This window comes from Nicotiana tabacum, chromosome 18, assembly GCF_000715075.1.
Source record: "Nicotiana tabacum cultivar K326 chromosome 18, ASM71507v2, whole genome shotgun sequence".
NCBI lineage: Eukaryota > Viridiplantae > Streptophyta > Magnoliopsida > Solanales > Solanaceae > Nicotiana > Nicotiana tabacum.
The window spans coordinates 69064136-69076141 of record NC_134097.1 but is presented as its reverse complement, the minus strand read 5'-3'; the positions used below and the strand labels follow the sequence as shown (position 1 = coordinate 69076141).

Sequence of the window (12006 nt, the reverse complement as noted above, 5' to 3'; positions counted from 1 at the left end):
AATGCCATATTTGGGCCTCGTGCCAACTATTTGGACCCTTAGGGGATTTTTACTACTATTTCCTCACTGTTTTGATTTTATATCTGTACTCAGTCATGCTAGATTATACTGCATTCATAACTCAGCCATGTTTACTCTGTTTTAATACTTTAAATGATATTTTGGGCTGAGCATCATATTTTATTGTGCCTGAGTGGCTTTTAGAGATTTCTGACTGAGTAGGGCCGAGGGTCTATATTGTGAGGATTATTATGGGATCGGGCTGCACGCCGCAGCAATGTTATACTGATTATGATTATGAGGTCGAGGGCTTGAGTTGTACGCCATGAGGTGGCTTGATATGAGGTCGAGAGCCTATTGATTATGCCACGAGATGGCTTGATATTGCGCTTAGGCCGTAAGGGGCCCCTCCCGGAGTCTGTACACCCCCAGTGAACGCGGGTACCCATTGTGATATGAGATATAGCCCGAGAGGTTGGTGTTGTTCCATGTTGTTGCCCGAGGGGCTGATTCTGTTGGTATTGTGCCCGAGGGGTGGTTTTTATGTGTTTATCTCTTCTAGTTGCCTGTCATTTACTTATTTAACTGTTAAAAAGGTACTTTAAAGAAGCTTATATTGAACTAAGGTGTTTTATGAGATTTCATTGTTTTATTACACTTTATTGGTTTTACTCTGCCTCTTTATAGCATGTTGTTGTGTTTTTACGTGATTTCTTATCTCTCAGTCTTCATTTATTGTTATTACTCACTGAGTCGGAGTACTCATATTACTCCCTACACCCTGTGTGCAGATACAGGAGCCTCGGGTTGCGCTAGCGAGTGCTGATTGCTTCCAGCTCAGGCGGTTCGAAGTTCACTAGGTAGCTGCTCAAGGTTCGCAGCCCAGTGCTTCTCCCCCTATCTTATTTTCCCTCGTTTTAGTTCTGTAATAGACTATGTAGACTCTTCCTACTTTTAATCGATTATTAGATGCTCATGACTGGTCACATCCTGATGTCGGGTTGTATCTATTCCGCAAATTGTATTGTCTCACTGTTTATTTGAGATCTAATCATGTTAAAGACTTAAATTGTGTTATTTTAATTGCTTAAAATAAATTGGGTGTTGAGTCGGCTGGCTTGTCTTCATGAAAGGCGCCATCATGATCGGGTCTGGGCTTAGGGTCGTGACACATACATGTAGGGGTGTCAATGGTTCGGTTCGGTCGGTTATTTTATAAAATTTATACCATACCAATTTTTCGGTTATTCTATTATGTATAACCAAAATTAGACTTTTCAAAATCATCCCAATCATGTCGGTTTCTCTTCGGTATCGGTACGGTTCGGTTAATTTTCTGTATTTTTTTAATATCATGTAAAATTCATCAGTAGAAGTAGAATTGCAATAACGTACATTTTTTTATAAGACTTAGCAAAACTCTCTAGACATTTTTACTGTTTAAAGGGTGATGAATTAAAAAAAATATGGCTAGAGTATAGATCCATCAACTATTCTATAACATTGTAAAAGAAATCAAACAAATGCAAAAAAAATATTAATCACACGAGTTGAAAGATATACCAAGCTGGGACTCAAGAATTAAGTATATAGAAGATTAAATATTCAAAAAGATAAATCTAAATTATATGAAAGGAAACATATTCAATATATTGTAGTTTGCTCCTCATAATTGCTAGAATACTTTGTGTCTTGCTCATAAAGATACTTGAAATAACTTAGTTTAAGTAGAAGTAGCATAATAGGTTTTACAGCTTGTTGGGATGGTTGTTGCATATCGTTTCATAATGTATCGTATCGTATTGTATTGTATTGTACTGTATCGTTTGATGAATACAATGTTTGGATGGATTGTGTCGTTTTGTCATCGTTTCATGGTAACATGCACCAGTAATATGATGAATAAACTTGCAATATTATAAACAAAAATTATGAGATGGTATATAAAAAGATAGGGTAAATGATAAAATAAAATTATTTAATAATAATGAAGGGTGAGATTGAGAGAAAACACAAGGAAACGACGCGACCACACCAAATCGGTCGTTACATAAAGTGGCACATTTCATCGTTACGTAACGACAAATTTAACGATACGATACAATAAAATTTAAGTAACAATCAAAACAAACATTGTATTTAAAGTAACAATATGATACGATACAACTGGTAACAACCATCCAAACAAGCTGTTAGGAATTAGTATTTTGAGTTTAATTACTTGTTGGATTGTAATAGTTTTCATAATTCCAAGGCTCAAAGAAAATTTAATGCATTATTATTTTTAAACTTACTAAATAAATATATTTTCTACATGTAAAATTTATTCGGTACGGTTCAGATTTTTTCGGTTTATTTTTATAAAATAAAAAACCTACCCTAATTATCAGTGCGGTTATTAATTTATATAAAACATACGGTTTCTTAAAAAGAAACCTAAAAATCGGTTCGGTGCGGTACGGTTTAGTCGGTTTTCGAATATCCATTGACACCCCTACATACATGACATACAGGCATAGAAATGCATTATTCCTCATGCTATATAGTATCACGTCATTCATGACTTATTATATACATTGATATGTGGGTATGGAGAGACACTTTATACTTTTTATTTAGAAAGAAAATAAAATATTTTATTTATTGTGAAAAGGATATTTGGAAAATTATAGTTTTCAAACTTACTCGTACTTTTGGCATTTTCGGTAAGAGATCTAGGATTTTCTTTCACTGAGATATTTGAAAAGCATGACCATTTTCTAGAATTGTGAACGAGTTGAGTATTTTACTTTTGAGATATCTCTTTTATACTTGCATTTATGTTGTTATGACCTGTTGTGAAAATATTGTCTTTGGACCCGATCCTATGTTAGCTCGTCACTGCTTTCAACTTGAGGTTGGGTTTGTCATTTTTTGAGTACATGGGATTGGTTGTATTCATACTGCACTTCCTACACTGTGCGTGCAGATACTGGATGCCGATGTTGCTACGTTCGATGGTTGTTGGATTTGAAGGCATGCCCGCGTTTCTGCTGTAGCTACCTCTTGTTTACAGTAGCCTTAGACTATAAAATTTTATTTATGTACTTTTCAAACAGACTGTGTAATTGTTCCATTTTTGTTTTGTAAACTCTATTCGTAGAAGCTCATGATTTGTACTATCAGTCCTAGGGAAATGTATAAGATTTAGATAATTCTCTTGTTCAATTATTTTATTAAGTTAAATGAAACTGGATAATTGTTAATTGGCTTACCTAGCAGGTTTGGGTGGTGACAATCCCCTACTTTTAATGTTGTTGATCTGTCCCTTTACCATGGAGAACATAAATAAGACTTGCAGTTTGAAGGCGAACCTCTTCCAACCCCGGAAGAACAACGCAGGAGCTTGTAACTTGCTGAAGTAGTAAACTTGTCGATGCAACTGTTTGTCATATGATGATGTAATTCTTGCTATATAATAATGCAGAAACTTATCTGTAGCACCTCGATTCTTTTTTGATTTTTCACAAAAAGCTAGATCTACTATGAAGCAATGTGTTGGTAAACATAAATATTTTGGGAGTTACTTGAGTTCAGATAGATTAACTTCAAATATGTTTCGTGTAATCCTATAAAATTACATTTATCGGTGTACGACCTGTCTTATGAGTTGGAATTATGATAAAGTACTCCCATAAGAGGATACTATTGTTCTATATCGCTAGCAATAGCTGAGTCGATTTGTACGGAACTTCGATATGACGATCTGAGCAAGTAGAATATATGATTGCCGCTAGATACATGACATAGTTGGCTTATATTTTGTGTAATATATTACTCCCGGTTAAAGGTAAAATCTAACATGATTTTGGTTAAACTTTTAAAGCCAAAGGATGACATTAAATGTGCTCTATTTTATTCTTTCATTTTATTGTCCAAATTATTAATTAATTTAAATGCTTCTTTCTTATATCATTATTTATATATATCACATGTTTTCATTAAATTTTGTTCTGCTTCTTGGGGAAACAGTTTATGGTAAATACTAGGCATATGAAGCTTAGGCCAATTGGCCAAGTTTATATTTTTGTTTTTAAGGGCTAGACCAAAGCAGCACGAGCCTCGTGGATAGAAGCGATCCATATCTTATGTTGATACTTTTGGTGAGACTTCACACGTGTACTCTCGGGGTATTGTTAGTATTATTTTTTTTGAATCACCAATCCTATCTTGATCTAATAGAGATTCTGTAGATAAAAATAATTCATTTATATTTGGATTGTAACTCTATGGTTACTTATATGACATGCATCAATGGAACTCATTACCTTTATATTTTTGTAGTATTATGCTTTTGAGTTACTGGGGCACGTTTCAATCCGCTAGAGATTCGATAAATTCTAATAGTCTATTTATGTTTGAGTTGTAACTTTGATACTCATATGGCATGCATGAATGAAACTCATAATTTTTATATACTTTTTATTAATTAATTTTTTATTTATTTATTCGTGCATTAGGTTTCATTTAAAATGATAATATCTTAAAAAGGCTTCCACATGATTTAAGAGGCATATAGATAGATGTTATTGTACGGGTCGATTCACTCGGGTCGGATAGTATGTGAGATGCCTACCGTGTAAATTTGAATTATGGCAAACTTGATATCAGAGCATTAGGTTCTAATTCGAGTCCTGGAGAATATATGAAATCATATCTAATAGAGTTCTCTTTATCGATATGTTGTGCATCGATAAGAAAGTAATGCCTATTTATTATTTAAAAAAGTGCTTATTTTATAAAGTTGAGGTGTTTGACCAAATAATTAGAAATAAAATAAATAATTTTGAGTAGTAATAGTAGAAGTTGTTATTTATTTAGAAGTGGTAAAATACATAATTTACCCTCAGAATTATGGATCTAATTTCAGTGACACACCTTTTGACCGCGAGAATTACTTTAGATATTTAATCTTTCTAAAATGTAGCTAACACACACTACTTTTTTCTTGATTAATTCTTGAGAATATGTGTAATTTACTAGCCAATGAAATTGTAACACGTGTCATTAAGTAAACAAAAAACTTAATAGAATAGTCCATCTTCTTCATCTTCCCAAGCCCAGCAACTCCTTGGTGACGTCCAATCCTACACCTCTAAATTAAGCATAGTACGATCGCTAGCAATAATACATCTAACAAGGTTGGGGTCGAATCCCACAAGGAGTAAGTGTATGTTAGAGTGTCCAAATATGTGTAAACATGGTGGTTCTTAATGTAATCTTCAAACAAGGAGTGGTTGTTCAATTACTTCTAAAGCTACTTCTAAAATTACTAGGTAAACTAGTCTAGGGATTTTGTTGAACACTTAGAATGCAAGTAAAGATATAGTTGTAATAAATAAGAGAAAGGCGCTACGATTACTTTCCCTTCGTGTGGGCTATGCTTTTGGGTATACAAATGTTCAATTCTAGTTAATTAGGCATGTGTTATGGCCTCAAGTTCTATTCTACCAACTTAATGTCTTCCAACACTTAAGAGACTTTTACCCAAGTTGCTCTTCCAAGTCAACTAAAGCCCAATGATGAGCAATTGATTAGCCCAAGTAAAAATCATACTATTCCTAGTTAAATATCATTAATCACGTAATTAACTCACTTAATTCCTTGCTAATGACCTTTTACCTAAACTAAGTTCCACTCTTCCAAGTTAGAACAAGCAAAATAGGCATGTATTTAGTGTTTGCAATCACAAAATTAGTCAATAAAGTATGGAGTAATTAGATAACACAATGCTTAATCAAATATAGAACAAATATTAATAACCCAAAATATAACCCCACTTTGAGTTCACAATCCTAGCTTAAGAAGCTTAGATAGATATAATAAAGAAAAAAAATACAAAGATAAATGATAATCCATACATATTAGCTAAGAGTAGAGAAAGATGGAGCAAACTAGGATGAAATCACCCAAAACTCTTAAGAGAAACTCCAAAAGCTGCTCTCCCACGTTCAAAGGGGTCAAAAGATACACTAAAATGATCTAGATTGTTATTCATAATTGTTTGCAATATCTAACAAAAGTACTCTTGCAGTGTCCAGTTGTGGAGTCGATTGATAATCATCTCCATGTTTCGCTTTAATGCTTCAGGTGTCCTCGTGGCTTTGTTCGTGGAGACGCTGATGTTCGTGGCCTGGTTCGTGAGCTGGAATGGCTCCAAGATTCAGATCGTGGAGCTAGGCAGAACTTGCACAATTCCTTGCTCTAGATGTCCTTCATATCGTGGAGCTAGGCAGAACTTGCACAATTCCTTGCTCCAGATGTCCTTCAAGAATGGGGAGTAGTTCGTGGAGACATTCAAGACCGTGGAGTTGGGCAGACTTTGCTCCAAATTTTTCCGGCTTAGCCATTTTCATCCCTAGTTTTGGCTCCACGATTGACCTTTCGTGGAGTCATTGTTCTCCACTTTTTAATTTTCAAATTCTTCAATCTGATGCTCCAAATTCCATCTCTTTTCACTCTTTTCGTTCCACTCTTTTATCAATTATATCATTTAAGCTCATACACCTAAAATCAACCAAATTAAGTTAGTTAAGCCAATTAAATTTTACTTAAAGAACCTTAAAACTCAAGAAAAATGTATGAATAAGTTAGTAAAATACCGGCTTATTACTCCTCTATCTTTAATTCAACAGCTCCTCCATTTTCAATCACCAAAAAAATAAACACCAAAAAGCACCATTACGGCCACCATCACTATGATAAATATTCTTTCAATTTGTTAACTTGCATAAAAATCTAAAATAGAGCATGTTCATTCACATTGAGATTTTTATTTCCTTTGATTTTGCCATGAATAAACCCCAAACACTTCCTCGGGGCACCTGCATATTTTCCTTCCTCAATCACTCTTTGAGCTTTTTCAATTTCACTAATACTAACAAAGTATACAAGCATAAAACTCTCTTTACCAACATAAGACTGTCGTCCCTAATTTTTTACCCCCGGTTTAGTTAAAAACATAACCCAACATCTCTTTACCATGCAAATGTTCCCCACCATCACAGCCCATGTAAAATCAGTTGTAGGTTTATTCTATCCACCATCAAAATCACATAAACCACCATTTCCAGACCCTCTATGTGAAGAAGAACACAAATCTAGCTGCACCCTTTCCTTCTTCGTGTCTCATTGCCTCGTCGAAGATTTTGGGGGAGTTGCAACAATAGGGGGTGGCGACAGGGGGTCCTAGCAGGCCGGAGAGAGATTTAGTAAGTTTTTTTATTTGTAAGAAAATAAAATATATGGAAATAAACTAAAATTTTGACATTTAGCATTTAAGATTTGGGCAAAACTTTACTGACTTTTACGCGCTCCTATTTTTTTTGTTAAACATGCGCGTGTTATATGGCAAAAATGGTGTGTCTTAGCTATACTTTAGAAATACAATGTAGGCAAAATACATAAGTTGTCACTTGACCTATGGTCCAAATTCCTGTTACACACTTTCTAGGAACGAATATTATTTTACACACCCAACCTTTCCAAAGTGTATCTAATGCACACCACTTTTGGCAGCTGGCGCGCGCGTATTTTACACAAAAAAGAGGCGAGTATATGTAAAACTTTCGGGTCTAAACCATTATCTAAATGCCACATGTCCCCAACCTTTGTTATTTTTTTCTTTTCTATTTTTAGTTATTTCATCTCCAAATAATTTGGTCTTTTTTCCACACACCCCCACCCGTTTTCTTCTTCCCCTGGACACCTACTTTGTCATCTCCATTAATTAAACTCTGAAACACAAAAATAGTTTTAGAGTTAGGTCCAAGTTTTAAATTAATTAGTCATTTCCTTCAAGTTTAAATATTTTTAGATCTGCTAATGAAATCAGTGACTGATTTCTCCATTTGTTTTCATAATTTTGTTTTTAGATCTGCTTATTTTTTCTTTGACTTCAAAAATTTAATTTTTTTTGAATGGGTGTGAAGAAAGGGTTTATAGTGTAGGTTTTGCTCTAAAAATTATGGCGATAGTGATGGCTGTCATGGCCAACACTTAAAGCACCATGCGAAAGATCTATGTGAATATTGGTCATGGCGATAGTGGTGGTTGCCATGGCCAACACTTGATTGATGTGAATTTTTTTTTCTGGTGGGTATTTCTATGGCTGTGGGGTTTTAGAGGAGGCTTGGTGGGTATTTCCATGGAGTTTAGAGGAGGCTTGGTGTGGGAGTTTAAAGAAGATGAGAGACGGGGGAGGGGGGTTGTTTCCCGTTTTTTCTTTTTTTTTTTCTTTTAAATATATCAATTGTGGTGTAAATTTAGTATTTTTATTTTTTGTTCTTTGAGTTAGGACATGTGTCACGACCTTATTGGTGCATGATATTATACATATTCTGAAAAACTGGTTAAGAAAAAAATGATGTGTCTTAGATACACTTTGGAAAGGTTGGGTGTGTAAAGTAATATTCGTTCCTAGAAAGTGTGTAACAGGGATTTGGACCATAAGTGAGGTGGCAACTTATGTATTTTGCCTACTATGTATGTAAAATAATTTTGAAAGTTAAAAATTGTGTCACAATAATTTGGTCCACAGTTCCGAGGGTAAACTATGTATTTTACCTTTAGAAGTTAAAAATGTAGCTTTTATCCATAAGCACTTTCGAATCTTGATCAAGTAGAAATTAGTGCTATAAAATTTGGCAAAAGTTCTTTTTTTTTTCTTAACCAAACATAAACTAGTACCCTCCAAAAGAACTTTTTCGTAAAGCACTTCTCATAAGAAATAGTTTTCAAAATAAGCAAAATTTTGAAACTTGGCTAAAACAAGCTATTAGGACCGGATAAGTGAGTTATGGATAAGGTTTTGTATCAGAGGGAGATGCCTTTGGGATGAGGAGTTTGGATAAGGCTTGGAATGATTCTTTATAAAGTTTAACAGTTTTAATGTATCCATAAGGGAGTTAGGGTTAAGCCAAAATGATCAAAGATTTTAGTTCATGTTTGAGTCCATTGGCAAAGATAGATACAAAATGGGATTCATTCAATAAAACTACTAAACTTTTAAAAGAAGAAAAGAGAGATGAGATCAAGCTTTGAAGTTGGTAGCCGAAAGAAAACTGTTCATAAAGGCCAGGCCAGAGATTAATAATCAGTATATAAATTCATGAGTTCTTCAAATCTCTCTTGAAACTGATTCATATTGCTAGTGATCTGTTCAATCTTCTTAAACTCATCCAAAATACTCGTTGGCCTTTTTTCCCCAAACCTCATATAAAGTTCATTACAAAACATAAGCAATAAAATCTGTCTCCTTCAACTGGTAATATAGCTATCAAATCACACATCTGAGACAGGGGTGGACATAAAATCCGAAAAACCGAATTTCGAACCGAACCGAATTAATTTGATATTTCGGTTTCGGTTTTTTTCGATATTTCGGTTTTTCCGGTACAAAATTTTTGGTATTTCGGTTCGGTATACGGTATTAGATTTTTGGTATTTCGGTATACCGAAATACCGAAATAATTAGCCAGTAAATGGTTGCGGTATTGTGTTAGTTTGTAGATTTTGAAAACTATTGAAGCCTGTTTCCCTAAGTATTTTGAGTTCTATCTACCATTTATTTGAAATGAGATGTTCTTTCCAGGTGAATGTTCATTATAAGACTTATTTATTCCTTTTCAACATTAGTTTTTCTCACTGTTGAACTTGATCTAATTGTAATTTCAGCCTAGAAACTTATCCAATCTCATGAAACATGAATATTATTGCCATACAGGGATAGATGAGGCTGATGACTTAACAAGCCATATCATTCGAAATTAGTTATTGGTTTAGCTGATATAGTTAATCTAATAAATTTGTATCAAGATATTTCACAATCACAATCTCTTATGCAGAAGCCTTATAACATAGATTTGGTTTAAACCGAAACCGTACCGAACCAAAATAAGAAATACCGAACCGTACCGAAATATTTTGGTACGGTATTTGGTATACACAATTGATAAACCGAATACCGAAATACCGAACTGAAATTCTTAAATACCGAACCGAACTACCGAATGCCCACCCCTGCATCTGACTTATCTTTCATAGTAGTATATTTCAACTTCTCCGATTCCTGAATATTCTAAATCTAAAGAAAATTTTCATTTCTTAGGCCGCCCTCTCAGACTGTTGAAATCAAACTTAGAAATTAATATTGACTTTAAGGAGATTGTCATTCTGGGATTGTTCTATTTAGGTAAATTCTTGAGCATGTGAGTTATCTAGGTTGGACAAAATATGTGAATTTTGAGAGAAAGATAAGTTATGAATAGTAGGAACAAGTTAAGGGTTAGAATAATGGGAAGGTGCTAGAAGAAAAGTAAAACCTCAACCCAAATCATGAAAGTTGAAAAAATAAGGTTTGTGTTATATATAATGTAGAAGAAGAGAACATAGGCATATACGGGGTCACATTATTACTAGAAGACGGTCCGATTTATATAATAATAAGAGTTTTAGATGCATGTAATTATGGACACGATGGTATTAAATCTGGCATCTTGTTAGCATTTAAGATCATAAGGGTGAGTTGCAGTTTTCGATTTGTGTCCATTTCCGACCTCTTATGTCCTCAGACTCTTGTAGCTGCAAGGAAAACTAAAACTAGGTTTCTAGAGCTTCTACTTATTTCATTGTATCTATCATGAAGGATTTGAGTTGAGCTCGAAGATTATCAATGCTCTCTTTTAACCCCCGAGTCTTCGAATTTCGAGACATGGTGGTAACTCCCACACGAATTCAGCCGGCTCTAGTATCACTATACCAATATAGAAGCACACACAAGCTCTTTAATAGTTGTAACAACTAAAATCTCGTTCCTGAAAATAATAATCAAGGCAAAAAATATGGAAACAAATAAAAGTATTTGTATTATAATAATTTACGCATTATAATCTTTGAACAATCTTAAGTTAAAAGATGTAATCCTCTGATTTTTCTTCTCACAACCGTCAATTCGAGAGCTTTGCTTGTTCTTGAATTGATAGACCACTTGTTCAGAGGCGGATCTAGGATTTCTTGTACATAGGTGCACTGCTAAAAAAGAGAAAAAATGTATTAAGTGGAAATCGGAAAAGGGTTTGATCTGTTCCTCTACTATGATAAATTGTTTAAAGTTGTCCCCCATTATACTATTGGACTATAAAACTTCCTGCCGTCATACTATCCTAATAAATGTATTCTTAATTGGACGAAGGGGACACGTGGCATCCATCCGTGCCCTTTTTACATCTAGGCACATATTAAGCGACCCGCTCCAGGAAACTCCCATATCCATAACCCGTAACCCCTGATTTATAACACAAATAAACCCCAACCCTAAGCTATACTCCTACCGTCATTTCCATCAAACCCTTTATGCTCTAAGCTCCATCAAGACTGCCCATTGCAACAAATTTCATCATAATATTTTTCTCTATTGGTGGTGGTAAAATTGGGTCAAATGCTGGAGTCTAGTGCTACATCAAAGAGGAGGTGTCATTGTGGAGAAATTGACAACCACTTCCAATCGACCACACCTCAAAATCCCGGAAAGAGATTCTATAAATGTGCTAAACCTGTAAGTTGAAATTTTTCATGTGTTTAGTTTGTTAATTGCTTGTACAAAAATTGAATTTTTATTCCTTCTAATTTAATTATTGTTTATTATCGTTAGAATGAGTCGTGTGGATATAGGGAATGGCAAGACGAACCTTTTCCGGACCGAGCATTGATAGAAATCAGTAAGTTGCAGTGTAAATTGGATGCTGCTAATGTTACAATCAATATGTTGAAGCAATTGTTGGAGTCGTGCAAGTTAGAAGGGACAAATTGTTCGAAAAAGTTGAAGATTTGAAGGTTGCAAAAAATGTTGAAGTGAACAAAGCAAGGAAAATTGAAGATAAAGTGGTTAAGATAAAGATGTTTATTTCGATTTCAGTTACACTTTTTGTTGAATTTGTTGCGGCAATATGGATGAAGCAAATTCTATAA

At 34.3% G+C, this 12006-nt stretch overlaps 1 pseudogene; it reads left to right on the top strand.

Moving 5' to 3' along the window:
- The window catches only part of LOC142172530 (uncharacterized), a 31011-nt pseudogene extending 19005 nt beyond the window's left edge, over positions 1-12006 (top strand).